The sequence below is a fragment of the Loxodonta africana genome, chromosome 1 (assembly GCF_030014295.1).
Source record: "Loxodonta africana isolate mLoxAfr1 chromosome 1, mLoxAfr1.hap2, whole genome shotgun sequence".
In the NCBI taxonomy this organism is placed as follows: Eukaryota; Metazoa; Chordata; class Mammalia; order Proboscidea; family Elephantidae; genus Loxodonta; species Loxodonta africana.
In genome coordinates this window covers 88,395,118-88,411,082 of record NC_087342.1, presented here as the reverse complement: position 1 = coordinate 88,411,082, position 15,965 = coordinate 88,395,118, and the positions used below count along the sequence as shown (strand labels likewise).

The following is a 15,965-nucleotide window of genomic DNA, read 5'->3' as shown; positions in this document are numbered from 1 at the left end:
TCCAGACCTATATCCCTCATGAACTTAGATGCAAAAATCCTCAACAAAATTCTAGCCAATAGAATTCAACAACATATCAAAAAGATAATTCACTATGACCAAGTGGAATTCATACAAGGTATGCAGGGATGGTTCAACATTAGAAAAATAATTAATGTAATTCATCATATAAATAAAACAAAAGACGAGAACCACATGATTTTATCAATCGATGCATAAAAAGCATTTGACAAAGTTCGACACGCATTCACGATAAAAACTCTCAGCAAAAAAGGAATAGAAAGAAAATTCCTCCACATAATAAAGGGCATTTATACAAAGCCAACAGCCAACATCACCCTAAATGGAGAGAGCCTGAAAACATTCTCATCGAGATTGGGAACCAGACAAGGATGCCGTTTATCACCACTCTTATTCAACATTGTGCTGGAGGTCCTAGCCAGAGCAGTTAGGCTAGATAAAGAAATAAAGGGCATCCAGAGCGGTAAGGAAGAAGTAAAAGCATCTCTATTTGCAGATGACAACATCTTATACACAGAAAACCCTAAGGAATCCTCCAGAAAACTACTGAAACTATTAGAAGAGTTCAGCAGAGAATCAGGATACAAGATAAACATACAAAAACCAGTTGTATTCCTCTACACCAACAAAAAGAACATCGAGGAGGAAATCACAAAATCAATACCATTTACAGCAGTCCCCCAAAAGATAAAATACATAGGAATAAATCTCACCTGAGATATAAAAGACCTATGCAAAGATAACTACAAGACACTACTGCAAGAAACCAAAAGACACTTAAATAAGTGGAAAAACATATCTTGCTCATGGATAGGAAGACTTAACATTGTAAAAATATCTGTTCCACCCAAAGGGATCTATAGATAGAATGCAGTTCCGATCTAAATTCCAACGATATTTTTTAAGGAAATGGAGAAACAAATCACCAACTTCATATGGAAGGCAAAGAGGCCCCGAATAAGTAAAACATTGCTGAGAAAGAAGAAAGTGGGAGGCCTCACTCTACCTGATTGTAGAACCTATTATACCTCCGCAGTAGTCAATAGAGCATGGCACTTGCAGAACGACAGATACATAGACCAATGGAATAGGATTAAGAATCCAGACATAAATCTATTCACACACGAGCAGCTGATATTTGACAAAGTCCCAAAGTCAGCTAAATGGGGAAAAGAGAATCTGTTTAACAAATGGTGCTGGCATAACTGGATATCCATCTGCAAACAAAATGAAACAAGACCCATACCTCACACCATGCATGAAAATGAACTCAAAATGAATCATAGGCCTAAATATAAAATCGAAAACAATAAAGACCATGGAAGAAAAAATAGTGACAATGCTCGGAGCTCTAATACATGGCATAAACAGCATACAAAACATTATTAACAGTACAGAAGAGAAACTAGATAACTTGGAGGTCCTAAAAATCAAACACCTATGCTTCACCAAAAGAGTATAAAGATTACCTAAAACCCAGTGCCCTTGAAAGATTACCTACGGACTGGGAAAAAGTTTTTAGCTATGGCATTTCCAATCAGTGCCTGATTTCTAAAATCTACATGATACTGCAAAAAATGAACTACAAAAAGACATATAACCCAATTAAAAAATGGGCAAAGAATACAAACAAGCAGTTCACTAAAGAAGACATTGAAGCAGAGAACAGATACATGAGAAAATGCTCATTATCATTAGCCGTTAGAGAAATGCAAATCCAAACTACAATGAGATTCCATCTCACTCCAACAAGGCTGGCATTAATCCAAAAAACACAAAATAATAAATGTTGGAGAGGTTGTGGAGAGACTGGAACATTTCTATGCTGCTGATGGGAAAGTAAAATGGTACCACGACTTTGGAAATCGATTAGGCTCTTCCTTAAAAGGCTAGAAATAGAACTACCATATGGTCCAGCAATCCCACTTGTTGGACCATATCCTAGAGAAATAAGAGCCTTTACACAAACAGACATATGCACACCCATGTTCATTGCAGCACTGTTTACGGTAGCAAAAAATGGAAGCAACAAAGGTCCCTATCAATGGATGAATGGATAAATAAATTATGGTATATTGACACAATGGAATACTATGCATTGATGAAGAACAATCATGAATTCATGAAACATTTCATAACATGGAGGAATCTGGAAGGCATTATGCTCAGTGAAATTAGTTGCAAAAGAACAAATATTATATAAGACCACTATTATAAGAACTCCAGAAATAGTTTAAACTGAGAAGAAAATATTTTTTTGTGGTTATGAGAGGGGGCAGGGAGGGAGAGAAAGGCATTTTCACTAATAGATAGTAGATAAGAACTATTTTAGATGAAGGGACAGACAACACACAATACAGGAGAGGTCAGGACAACTGGACTAAACCAAAAGCAAAGAAGTCTCCTGAATAAACTGAACACTTTGAAGGCTAGTGTAGCAGAGGCAGACTTTTGGAGACCATGGTTTCAGGGGACATCTAAGGCAATTGGTGTAATAAAATGTATTAAGATAGCATTCTGCATCCTACTTTGGAGAGTGGCGTCTGGGGTCTTAAATGCTAGCGAGCGGCCACTTAGTTGCATCAATTGGTCTCAACCCACCTGGAACTAAGGGGAATGAAGAACACCGAAGACAGAAGGTAATTATGAGCCCAAGAGACAGAAAGCCCAGAGACTACATCATCCTGAGACCAGAAGAACTCGATGGTGCCCAGCTACAACTGATGACTGCCCTGACAGGGAACACAAGAGAGAATCCCTGAGGGAGCAGGAGAGCAGTGGGATGCAGACTCCAAATTCTCATCAAAAGACCAGGTTTAATCATCTGACTGAGACTAGAAGGACCCCAGTGGTCATGGCCCCCAGGCCTTCTGTTGGTCCAGGACAGGAACCATTCCCAAAGCCAACTCTTCAGACAGGGATTGGACTGGACAACGGGATAGAACATGATACTGGTGAAGACTGAGCTTCTTGGATCAAGTAGACACAAGAAACTATCTTGGCATCTCCTGTCTGGAGGGGAGATGGGAGGGTGTCGGGCGGGGGAGGGGGTCAGAAGCTATCTAAAGGGCTAGGAAAGAGAGAGTGGGGAAGGATTAAGTCAGCAAATTGCATGTGCAACATTGTATGGAGTACATATTAGTATCGATAAGATGTGCCAAAAAAAATTAAAAAATGGATGGTCGTAAGTGCAATTCATGGTAAATATGTCAAAAGCCGAGGATCACCTGTGCAACCTTTACCAAGGTTTACCAATTTTTAATATTTTGACTCATTTGTGTTCCCATTCTACCTCAATATATTTACATATTATATTTGTTCTGGGCCATTTTTATTTCTGAGCCATATTCTACTTAATATTTCAGTATGTATTTCCGAAGACATTTGGTCTCTTAAACACTGTACAGTGATCAATTCAGGAAACTTAACATTGATATAGCTCTATTTTCTAATGTACAGCCCATATTCTGATTTTGTCAATTGGCCCAATAATGTCCTCTATACGAACAATTCTTTCTCCTCCTGGATCACCTATTGTACTTAGCTGTCATTTCTGACCCTGGCCTCTTTAGCAGCCTATTATAAACCACTGCATCAATGGGTTTGCTTCAAAATATTGGGCAACGTGGTCTGTCCCTGCCAGGATGAGCTGATACACTGGAATCAAGAGTGGTCTCATGCTCCTGAGTGTTAAGCAAGTGTCACAATTAGCCATTCAGTGGCCTGTACCTGCTGAGAAGCAGCCAGGTCATGAACCTGTTTCTCCGTGAAGGCTTCCGTACTCACGTAGCCAGAGAAGTCTGTCACCTGGTGCAAACAGTGCATCAAAGGCAACAGCGGTACCACAGAACGCATCTGTCCGACCTACGTGTTCACTAACAGCTACACTAGCAGCACAATTCAAGGAAAATCTCATAACACGTGTTGAAGGATGGCCTGCAGATCACGCAGAGAAGCGGCATCCAGATCGCATGAGGAAGCCCGTAACATGGGAAGCGTTCACATGTCAGAAACAGGTCCTGAATTAAAAAAATTGAGATCTTTAGTTTGAATACGTGAGATTCAAGCAACTTGTCCAGCGCAAAGGATGCTATTTTTGAGACAACAAATTAAGGAACTTGGAAAGGTAAAAAATGAGAATTCTTTCACAGTGTGAAGATGTGAATAATTGCACGTGGTTTTGAGTACAAGAACTGTAAATCTGTTGCCCAATCTTAACATTTTTGAGCTGCATTTAAGTAGGCTTTGGACCATTAAGCTGGGCAAAGGAAAGAACCAGGGCATGGGTCTATGAGAGTCATTTAAGGGGAAAGACACAGACTGATTTGTCAAGCCTTTGAATTATAGATTTCTTGAGATGTATTCCTCACATTGTAAATACGTTGTGTAGAGTGAAGCCATGGGAAGCCATGTGTAAGAGAGCTTAACAACCAAACCCAGTGCCGTCGAGTCGATTCCGACTCATAGCGACCCTACAGGAAAGAGTAGAGCTGCCCCACAGAATTTCAAAGGAGCGCCTGGTGGATTTGAACTGCCAACCCTTTGGTTAGCAGCCGTAGCACTTAACCACTACGCCACCAGGGTTTCCGGTGTAATAGAGCTTAGACATCCAAAATTAATCAATACTGAGGTAACTAAAAAACCAGCCTTTTACATGTAAACCTCTCTGTAAGATTAGTTTTCAAGAAAAAAAAAAAAATTGGAGGGGGTTAATTTAGCATTCGGAAATTGCATTTTCAAAAATTCAGTGCAGGTGCCAGGGAATCTGTGTCTAAGGATATGATTTTGAAACATATGGGCAGTGTACAGAGTATGGTGAATAAACTGCTTCCATGCTTGCACCTGATCAAGAGCAGTGTTTCTGCATTTGTTTTACAGAGAAAAGTTTTTCATTTCCCGTGTGTTCCATTTTCCTTTGAAATTCTTGACGTGATTTTATCCGTTTTTTTTTAAGGCTCCTCTTTTTCTCCTTTGTTAAGGCACTGCTGCTATGGCACTTTTCTGTAACTTTTTCATTCCTGTGCACGGTAGCTTCAAATTGCAGTGATAGAGCATAACCCACTTGTTTGTGTGAACTATTGAAATCCATTTGCACCCTGGAAGAATGGAGTTAAAAGTACCAATGGGCATGTGTGCTGAAAGTACACTGATTGCTCAAATATAAGGAAATAATCCAATGAACTTGGTTGTGGAAGGGGGAAGAGGAAACAAAGCTAACCAGATGTGAAGTGTATCTGTTGTAATAAACACATTAAAACAAAACAAAACTAAAGCACACTGGGAGTCAACAACAAACAAACAAACCCAGTGCTGTGAAGTTGATTCTGACTTGTAGTGACCCTATAGGACAGGGTAGAACTGCCCCATAGAGCTTCCAAGGAGCCCCTGGAGGATTTGAAGTGCTGACCCTTTTGTTAGCACCCATAGCACTTAACCAGTACCTAGCAGGGCTTCCACACTGGGAGTACACTGAACATCATCAGAATAGAATAATAGAAGGCAAATAATGCAAAGATATTGGGTGGTTGAGAGACAGAGATCTATATAGAAGAGGAGCAGTGTGTGTGAATCAGGGAATGCTTCCTGGAGGAGATGACTAAAGTTTTACTCTGAAAGAGAACAGTAGGGACCCAGAGACCACCTCAAAGGTAGCTGGGAGGTGGCAGCCTCTCTGACAGTTGAGAGGCAGGAACTAGGCAAGTTGGTGAGTGGGGTGGTTGTTGGAGGGACTGTAGGATGGCAGCAAGTATCTCCCAACACAGGGTCTCTTTTCTGTGCTTAAAAGCCTCATCTCATCTCAATATTTGTCCAGATGACCTCTTTTTGTCTCTTTTTTTATTTCTTACTTTCCTTCCTCCCATGGTTCCTTTCACCCTAAGGGATATTTTTCTTCTTCTTTTTTTTTTTTTATCATGCTGTTAAATATTTGAACAAAATGTTTGTTAAAACTTAGAAACCTCCGATGTTCCTCTCCCTGATCACACCCTCTTCCTTCTCTTGAATACCAGAAAACCGAAACCAAACCCATTGCCATCGAGTGCCATAGAGTTTCCAAGGAGCAGCTGGTAGATTCAAACTGCCGGCCTTTTGTTTAGCTGCCATAGCTCTTAACCACGACCCCACCAGGGTTTCCTTCTCCTGAATAGGCAATTGCTATTCAGATTCTCCTTCTTCTTCTTTTTTTTTTAATAAATTAATCTTACGTTGTCTTATAGCATCACATTTTTTGTATTGCTAAAAAAAAAAAAGCCAACTGCCTCTTATTCATCTGTCAACTATTACTCTAATACTGTTTTGAATTTCTTATGTTCTTACTCATTTGGCAACTTCCTCTCTTGCTCTGTATGTTGTTTCTGAATCTTCTCCATTTACATCATCCTTTGAATCTCTTCTGTTCTCTCGTCTTTCAGACCATGTCTTTTCTGAACCCCTACTCTCTTCTAGTCCCTCTTTTCTGACACCAACAAAGTCAGACACCACTTTCCCCATTTCCACTTAATTTTATCATTCCATGCGTGCGTCTATTCCGTTATTCATCACCAAGGAGTCACTGTTGTACTAGATGCCACAAGGGATTGAACAATGAATCAGAGAGAATTTCTGCCCTACTGCTCAGTAAAGGTAATCAGGTTATTTCTTTAGCAGTTACCGTATGTACCAGGGACTGTGCTAAACAATTTCCCAAATACCTGATTTTCAAAAGAACCCTGCAAGGTAGTTGATATCATTCCCATTTTACAGAAGAAATTGTCTTGGAGAGGTGAAGTCATTTTCCCAAAGTTACTCATCCATCGAGTCCCAGAACCAGGATTTTAGATCCTGTTTGATTTCAAATCTGGTGCTCCTGCTGGCTCCACTATAGAGGACATGTGGAAATCTGATGGGCCACAGGAGAAGAATAAACTTGTAACTTACCTGCAATCAAGCCAGAATCTCCTCATCACCTTGCCGCCAGACCTCTCCCAAGACAAGGAGCTCCTGGACTGGTTGGAACCCCCACTTGATCCTCACAATGAGAACTGAGAGCAAAAGGAGAAATGGGTACCCTTGAAGGGACTGGACATCAAGTCTTAGGTAATACTGTCAACTGTACATGCTACCGCCACATACTTTTCAAAGTAATCTCTACTACTTTATGACCGGGAAGTTATTACTATCTTTTGTCATTGTTTTCAGATGAAAAACTGAAACACAGAGAGGAAATATAACTTGCTCAGAATCCTACAGACACAGCTGAGACTTACACTCATGTGGACTGACTCCTTGCCTAACCGCAGCCCAGCACCACTTCTCTTCTCGACATGTGAGGCTTTGGCCAGAGATAGCTCTTAGCGTGGAACTCTTTGTCAGCGACCTCCCCTCCTTAGTCCAGGAAGTTAACCTCTATTTTAGTGGCACTGGAGGTAAAAAGGGAGGCATGGTGAGGGAATGAAGGGAGGGATGCCAGGACTCCCATCCCAGGGACAGAAACAACTCATTAATTCTGGCAAGACTCTGGGGCCCCACAGCCCGCAGACAATTAATTAGCTATTGGCACTAATGATGGTTAAGAAAAGGGGGAAGGAACCACAGGAAATTCACCAGCCAGTGGTGCTCCCTGTGGTAAATGACAAGGTCATCTGCTGTTCCCCTCTGTCTTTGGGAAGTAGAAGGTGATTGTTCTTACTAGTGTCCGACGCTATCTTCTCAAGTCTATTTTGAACCCATTCGATATCCCATTATTTTGGTGAAATTGTTGCAATTTGCATTTTATACAATGCACACATTTTAAGTGTATAGTTTGAATTTTGACAACCTCAATAATGATAAAGAATATTTTCATCAGTCTACAACCTTCTCCTGTGCCTCTTTCCTCCAAAACTGCCCCCCCATAATGCCCATCCCCCCTTGTCCAGAGGCAACCACTATTCTGATTTCTATCACCATAGTTTAGTTTTGCCTCTTGTAAGACTTCATACAAATGGAATCATGCAATATGTACACCCTTGAGTCAGGCTTCTTTCACTCAGCATAATTGTTTTGAAATTTGTCCAGGTTGTTTCATGTGTCAGCAGCTGATTTCTTTTTAAATCAACTTAACTGAAGTACAATTTACATACAATAAAATGCATACATTTCAATTATGTCATTCAATTAGCTTTGACAAGCATATACACCTGGATAACTATCACCTTATTCAAAATTTGGAGCATTTCCCTTACCTTAGAAAGTTCTTGAATGCCCTGCCTCAGGCAAACAATTATCTGATCTATAGTTTTTTTCCTGGTGTAGGACCTTTATGTAAATAAAATTAGATAGTATTTACGGCTTGTTTCTGGTTGGTTTTGCTGATCATGGTATTGAGATTCAGCTATAGTGTTTCATATATTAGTAGCTTGTTCCTTTCTATTGCTAATAGTATTAAACTGTATGAACACACTACAATTCATTTATCCATTCACCTGTTGAGGGCCATTTGGGTTGTTTCAAGCTTTTGACTGCTATGAAAAACGACTATAAACATTTACATATGGTTCTTTGTGTGGACACATTTTCATTTATCTTGGGTAAATAACCTAGTAGTGGAATTTCTGGACCATATGATAAGCGTCTGTTTACAAGAAACTGCCAAATTGTTTCCAAAGTGGTTGTGCCATTTTACACTCCCAACACCTCCACATCGTCAGTAACACTTGCTACTGTCTGTCTGTTGGTTTTAGGCATTCTACCAGGTATGAAGTGCTCTTTCATGGTAGTTTTGATTTGCGATTTCCTGATAGTTAATCATGTTGAACTTTTTGTCATGTGCTTATTCGTTCTCACATGTCTTTTATTCAAGTCTTTTGTCCATTTTTTATTGGCTTGTTTGTCTTGTTATAAGTATAGGCATTAATTATATAATACATGCATATAAAATATATAGTAAAAATTTCTCTCATAGTATCTCTTACCTTTTCATTTTCTTTCTTTTTTTTTTTGCTTTTTTTTCCTAAATTTTATTTATTTTGTTGTTGTTGTTGAGAATATACACAGAAAACATATGCCGATTCAACAGTTTTTAGGTGTACGACTTAGTGGCATTGATTATATTCTTCAAGGTGATCAACCATTCTCATCCTCCTTTCTGAGTTGTTCCTCCCTCACTAACATAAACTCACTGCCCCCTAAGGTTCCTAGCTAACCCTTCGAGTTGTTGTTCTCAATGTACCCATATAGATAGTTCTTAAAAGAGCATAATGCTCAAGGCTGACTTTTTAATTTTTTTTAAAAGTTTCTTTTTTAAAAAAATGTGTTAAGTACAGATAGTCCCTGACTTATGAGGTATTTGAGTTATGACAAACTGCATTTCCAATCATTTTTTTTGTTACATCTTATTGTTAGTAATACGTGCTCCATACAATGTTGCAGTGTGTAATCTGATGAAGGTATGATTCTCAGATGTTCACTAGCAGATGTTCAATGTGAGGATTTATAAAGATAATGATAGTAAGAGGCAATAATAATTAAAACTAAAAAATAAAGGAGGTCTTCGATGTATGTCAGAACCGAATTATGACAGAGTCATCGGAAAGCAGCCCCACCTTAAGTTGGAGACTACCTGTAGTTGTCTTGTTATTTTTATGGAGTCCCTGGGTGCTACAAATAGTTTTAAAGTTCTCAGCTGCTAGCCAAAAATTTAGAGGTTGAAGCCTACCCAGTAGTGGCTTGGAAGAATGGTCCAGTGATCTGCTTCTGAAAATTAAGCCATTAAAAACCCTGTGGGGCACAGTTCTGCTCGGACACATATGGAATTGTCATTATTTGGAATCAACGTGACAGCACCTGGTTTTGGTTATTTTGTTCCATTCTGGCAATTTCTTTTAACTGATGTGTTTAGATCTTCATGGAGAAGAATCCACATAAATCCAATCCCAAAAGTGTGAAGATTAACCAGTTTAATCCCTGCTTTCCCACTTCTCAATCATCTCTGACACTAGCAGTCCATGGGACACACTCTCTCTCTCTACCTTAGCCACCTGGATCTAGGTCAGAGCTCACATTTGAAAGGACACTGTCCTTGAGTACAAAACAGACAGACACCAGCAGGAAACTCATGAATCCATATGACACCCTTATTTCTGACCTGTGGGTCACAAATTTGGGGCTTTCGCACTACCACTTCAGGAGGTCAGCCACAAACTCTGGGGCCTGTCTTAGGTCCTTCACTTTCACCTGCAGGCTCTCATTATTCCTTTGGGTTTGTTAATTCACTGGAATGACTCACAGAACTCACAGAATATACCATACTTTCAATTACAGATTTATTATAGCAAAGGATACAAATCAGTATCATCATAAAGAAAAGATGCATAGTTGAGGTCTGGGAAGCTTTCGAAAGTGGAGTTCCATAGACTAAAGCGGGCGAGTCACCCTCCCTCTGCCAACCAGGAAGCTCTCAGAGCCTCTGTATTCAGAGCCTTCAGTAGTTTCATTATGTAGTCATGATTGAGGCCTCATTGAATATGCATGAAATGTTAAATCATGCTTCGGGCATTCTTACTGCTTTTATGGAGGAGATAATTTTTAGAGGTCCTTGTGCTGCCATTCTGCAGATGTCAGTATAGTTTTTTTCTTTTTTTTTTTTGTGGATGCTTTAGGTATAACAATATAAATTAACTTTTTACAGTCTATTTAAAATTAATAGTTTATCATACCATGTGGAATATAGGAGGCTCACTACCAATGTGTGTGTTCAGATGAGATTATATACATACCGAGTTTCAGTTCCTTCTTCCTTCTGGTTGTTCCTTGAAGAAGAAAGGGAGAAAGACATATAAAATAGAATCAATGTAAGAGGAGAAAGTGGAGAGAAAGGACCTTGAGAAAGAAGGAAAGAAGACATGGTAGGACCTGGAAATGAGGCTAGAGAGATGGTGATGATGGTCAAGCACATACATGACAGGCAAGGCAAGGCCATCTCCTGGCTGATTTGCTGGTAAAGGTACAATAAGTGATTTTTAGTTCAGACAACTTAAAACTTGCCTGCAAGAAAGGTCTGGGTATCTACTTCCAAAAAACCAGCCAGTGAAATCCTTACAGTTTACAATGGTCAGATCCTGTTGTGCATGGGGTCATCACAATTTGGGGGCTCAGCAACAGTTAACAACATCAATATTACTTACATAAAAAGCAAAAGGAAGAGGAGCCAAAGGTGCTAGCTTCTTGAGTCCTTGCTCCCCACACTAAAAAGGATGGCATTAATACAAAAGGGTCCCTATGACTGCCACTCGTGTTGTGGGATATCTCACTGCTCACGAGTCAATCTAGACTGTAGCTAAGTCTCATTATGTTCTGCAGCTATTTCAAGAGGGGCATGGGGCAGAAAGCCTCATTCCTCATCAGAACCTGGGAGGAAATGAGAAAGTGTTTCATCATAGCTTCTCAGGGGATATAAAGAGAAGATAGAGCTGTCCATGTGGAAACTCCTCATTCCTGGAGGATCACAGGCATCCTGCCAAGTCTCAGACTGGCTGGAGTTCAAGCTTTGCTTGTGTGGGCTATATGGATTCATGCAAAGTCTCCAGGGTGCCATGGTGGAGCTGTTCCATTACACTGATACAACTGAAGAGAAACAGTATAGCCAGAAATTGGCATGTTAGGGTTAGGGAAACTATAGTAGATATAAAGACAGTAAAAACAGGGTGGAGAAGAGAAGAAATATTAAAAATCAACAGGCATGATAATGTTTGAGATAAAGGCATTTTATTGAGGTCCTTCCTCCTCTTAAAGCTGTCTCTTTCTCTCTCTGTCTCTGTCTCTCTCTCTCTCTACCCCTTTGACTCCCTTATATACCACATTCTCATACTGCGATCCACTGCGATGGCTTAGGTGTATGTGGAGAAGGCAGAGTGCTGGTGAGTTCAAACTCGTTCACAAAAGCATGAAGAAACTTTTTAATTTAGATAGCACATTAAGCTGCTATCTCTGACTTTTCCCTGGATTCTCATCCTTCCCCAGCAACCTCATGAATGCCCTCTTGAATTGCTTGTTCCACAGGGTTTATATGAAAGGGTTAAGTATAGGGGTTCCCACTGCATAAAAGAGACCAAAGAACTTGCCCCTCTTTTGGGCATAGGAATTTTGGGGCTGGAGGTAGACAGCAATGACTGAGCTGTAGAAGATAATGATAACCATGAGATGGGAGCAGCAGGTCCCCAAAACCTTCCTCCTCCCCTTTGCCAAGGTAACTCTCACCACTGCCTGGGGGATGGCACTGTAAAAGACAAGGATGAAAGTGAGAGGCACAATAAAGATGAAGACACTGGCAACGACCATCTGGATCTCATTGTAGGTGATGTCCCCACAAAAACAGGAGAGCTGAATTAGAGATGGGACCTCACATGAAAAGTCATCTATCTACCCCTGGGGGCAGAAGGGTAAGTGGAGGGTGGCTGGCGCCTGAACTATTGATTGGACCATACCTGTGACCCAGATGACAGCTACCAGCTGCCCACAGAGGTGGGGGTGGATCATGGTGGCATAGTGGAAGAGCTGGCGGACAGCCGCATAGCAGTCAAAGGCCGTCACTGTCTGCAGGATGCACTCAGTGGTCCCCAGGGGCATGAAGATGAAAAACTGGACAGAGCAGCCAAGGAAACTAATGGTCTTCTTTGGGCCCCAGAGGTTGAGCAGCATTTGGGGGACAAAACTTGTGGTGAAGCAGATATCCAGGAAGGGGAGTTTGGAGAAGAAAAAGTACATTGGAGAGTGGAGCCTGGGGTTCAGCATGGACGGCGGGAAGATGAGTGTGTTGCACACCATGGTCAGGAGGTATGAAATCAAGGCCATCGTGAAGAGACCCTTTGCCAGTCTTGGGTGTTCAGAAAAGCCCAGAAGGAGGAAGCCCCCCGGGAGCTTGGTTGACCATGGCCTATTCCTTCAGACCCTAGAGAGAGGAGAGAGCTGTCATCGAGTGTGTTCCAAAGTATTTAAAAAGAATCTACCCTGAGTATTTTCAGGTCATACAGATTTCCCTTCTCCCTCTTCTAACCCAGCCTACATTTTTCAGGCTCATCACTGTCCAGCAGCTCTTTCTCTTCCCTTGTTCCTCCTGATCAAATGTTGTCTAGTGAGATCAAAGAAACCACAAGTGTGCTGGGAAACAGATGGAATTTCCTACTGGTACCTCTTACTTACTCTTCAAGGACAAAGAAGGCTGATGCAAAATATGAGATTAATTAATTGGTTTTCAATAATTCAACAGATAGTCAACGATCAGCTATTTTGTTTTGAGTGCTATGGGAGTTATGAATATTCTCCTAGGTATATCCAGAAAGAATGAATAAAGAAATGCTTTTAATCAAATTTCCTGATCATAAATAAGAAATATTTCTGTAGCCTAGTTTTCTATTGGGAGGGAGCATAAATTTTCTAGAATCATTCATGCCTTATTTACTTTTGCCTGATTTTCAGGGTGGTGGACATAGACCAAATGTGTGGATTAAGTAGGAGCTTCTCCCTCTGTGTAAAGTATCCCTATCCATAGGGAGTTCATTAAGGTGATTTTGTCTTTTTTAAACAAGGTCATTATGATTTACTGAGCCAAATACAAGAGCTTTCTCTACAAATGCAAAACCCTAATCTCAACATTATGTGCAATGCAGGAAAGTAAGACCCCAGAACACAGTAATTTATGGAATCTTTATTGTCCTCTTTAAGTGCAAAATTTTTTAGGTGATGGGCCATAAAAATGCAAAAGATGATTTTTAAAAAAATCTTTTCTGGTTCAGGTAAGATTACATCAATAGAAAAGCAATGAATTGAAAATTAGTCATTCAGATAGAATTTGTACGCCTCCTTAATTCAACTCACTGTTTATGAGATTTTGAAAAGATTTTATATAAAAATTTCAAGCTTACAGGAAATTTCCAAGAATAATCTACAGGCTCCTGTGTACAGATTAATCAGGTATTGTCATTTTGGCAGATTTTTTTTTAATCACTCCATCTTTTAATTTATATCGACAATTATATATTCTGGTCTATTTGAGAGTAGATTGCACATATTATGCCTCTTTACTCTTTCATATTTCAGCATGAGTTTCTAAGAAAACAGAAATTCTGTTATATACACATAAAAACCCATTACTGTTCAGTCAATTCTGATTCATAGTGACCCTATAAGACAGAACAGAACTTCCTCATAGAGTTTCCAAGAAGCGGCTGGTGGATTCGAGCTGCCAACCTTTTTGGTTAGTAGCCAAAGCTCTTAGCCACTGCACCTCCAGGGCTCCTATATAAAAATAGTAGTTATTAAATAAAGAAAATTTAACACTGATAAAATATTCCTGTCTACTCTGTAGGGTCGCTATGAGTCAGAATTGAGTAGACAGCAATGGGTTTGTTTGATTCTATAGTCCATACTGTGATGTGGCCATTTGCCCCAATAATGCCCTTTTTGGCAGTTTTTCCCATAGAAAATCCTATCCAGATCATGTGCATCTGACCCTGGCCTCATTAGCAGCCTTTCTTTAGTCACTAAAACCTGCCTTAATCAAAGCATAGAGTGAGAGGTTCAGGCCTCGCCAGGGGCAACTGAAAGGCCAGAGTGAGTGTGAGCTTATGTACATGAAAAACACAGGGGAATACATGGAAAATTTTCAAGACCCCAGAAATTAAAAGTAAATAATGCAAAGATAATGGGTAGGTGAGAGGAGTTGTCACAACAGAGAAGCAATCTGGGTGGGTGAATCAAGGACAGCCTTCTGGAGGAGGTGATCTGGATTTTTGTTGTGAAAGACAGCATTAAGGTAGAGATCAACCCGGAGATGGGGTGGGAAATGGCAAGCACCCTGGTACTTTAGAGGCAGGACCTCAATTTCTTCTGGGCACCAACAACCTTAGGAAGGACATTTAGGGAATGAGTGGCAGGCAAGTTGGCAGTCATGTTGGCAGAAATTGTCCTGGAAGTTTATATGATGGCATGACCACCTCTCCATCACAGGATCTCCATTCTGTGTTAAAAGCTATATCTCATCTCCCTTTTTGCCAGGACTCTCTCTTGTGTGTGTGTACATTCTACATTCCTTCCTCCATCTTACTTTTCCCCGTGAGGATATGGCTTTTTTCTTGAGGAAAAAAATGTTAATTATTCAAACAAAAGAGTGGTATAAAACATATCTATGAATTTTATAGAAGAAACACAGGACTCAAATCCCATATAAACATGCCCCCGTCCCTTCAGCTTGCCAAAAATTGGAGCCCTACAGCCCAGAGACAATTAATTCGCCACTGGCCCTAAGGATGGTTAAGAAGGGAGGGGAGGATCCAAATGTTCCCAGGATCTGAGAAGCCTTCTGTGTGCTCCTCCCTGGTCACATCTCCTTCTTTCCGCCTGAAGAGGTAAGTGCTATTCTGATTATTTTTAATTCATCATTCCTTTTTAAACTTATGGATCTCAACAATTGCCCGCCATGTCTCATTCATCACCACCTGATGCATTTCTCACATCCTTACTCTCTTGACAACTTAGTGTCTCACACTGCATGTCATTGCTGGACCTCTTCAGTTTACACTTTCCTTTTGACCCTCTGTTTTCTCCTGCTGTCTGTCTTTCAGAACATGCCTTTTCCTTACGCTCTTTCTCCTGGTGGTTCTTTTCTATGATACTAACAAAAGGCAAGCACTACTTTTTCTACTTCCTGTTAATTCCATATTTATGCGTGCAGTCATTTCTTTGTTGGTTAGTCACTGAAGAGCCTGTCATGAAATAAGTGCTACAAGGGAATGAGATCCAAATCCTGCTCTACAGTCCAGTGAAGACAATCAGGTTATTGCTTTAGCAGTTACCAGCTGCTGAGTGCTCTCTGTGTACCAGGCACTGTGCTCAACAGTTCCCTGAATACCTGGTTCTGACAACAACCCTGAAAGGCAGCTGATATTATCCCCACTTTATGGGAGAAGGAACAGTCTCAAGAGGTGCAGTAA

The 15,965-nt window shown here is 40.5% G+C and overlaps 2 pseudogenes; one reads left to right on the top strand and one right to left on the bottom strand.

Annotated features, from left to right (window-relative positions):
* Positions 1-3,698: 3,698 nt before the first annotated feature.
* On the top strand, positions 3,699-4,177 carry LOC135232826 (WW domain-containing adapter protein with coiled-coil-like; annotated as a pseudogene).
* A 7,619-nt stretch (positions 4,178-11,796) lies between these two features.
* Positions 11,797-12,603, bottom strand: LOC111748492 (olfactory receptor 2H2-like; annotated as a pseudogene).
* Positions 12,604-15,965: the final 3,362 nt, after the last annotated feature.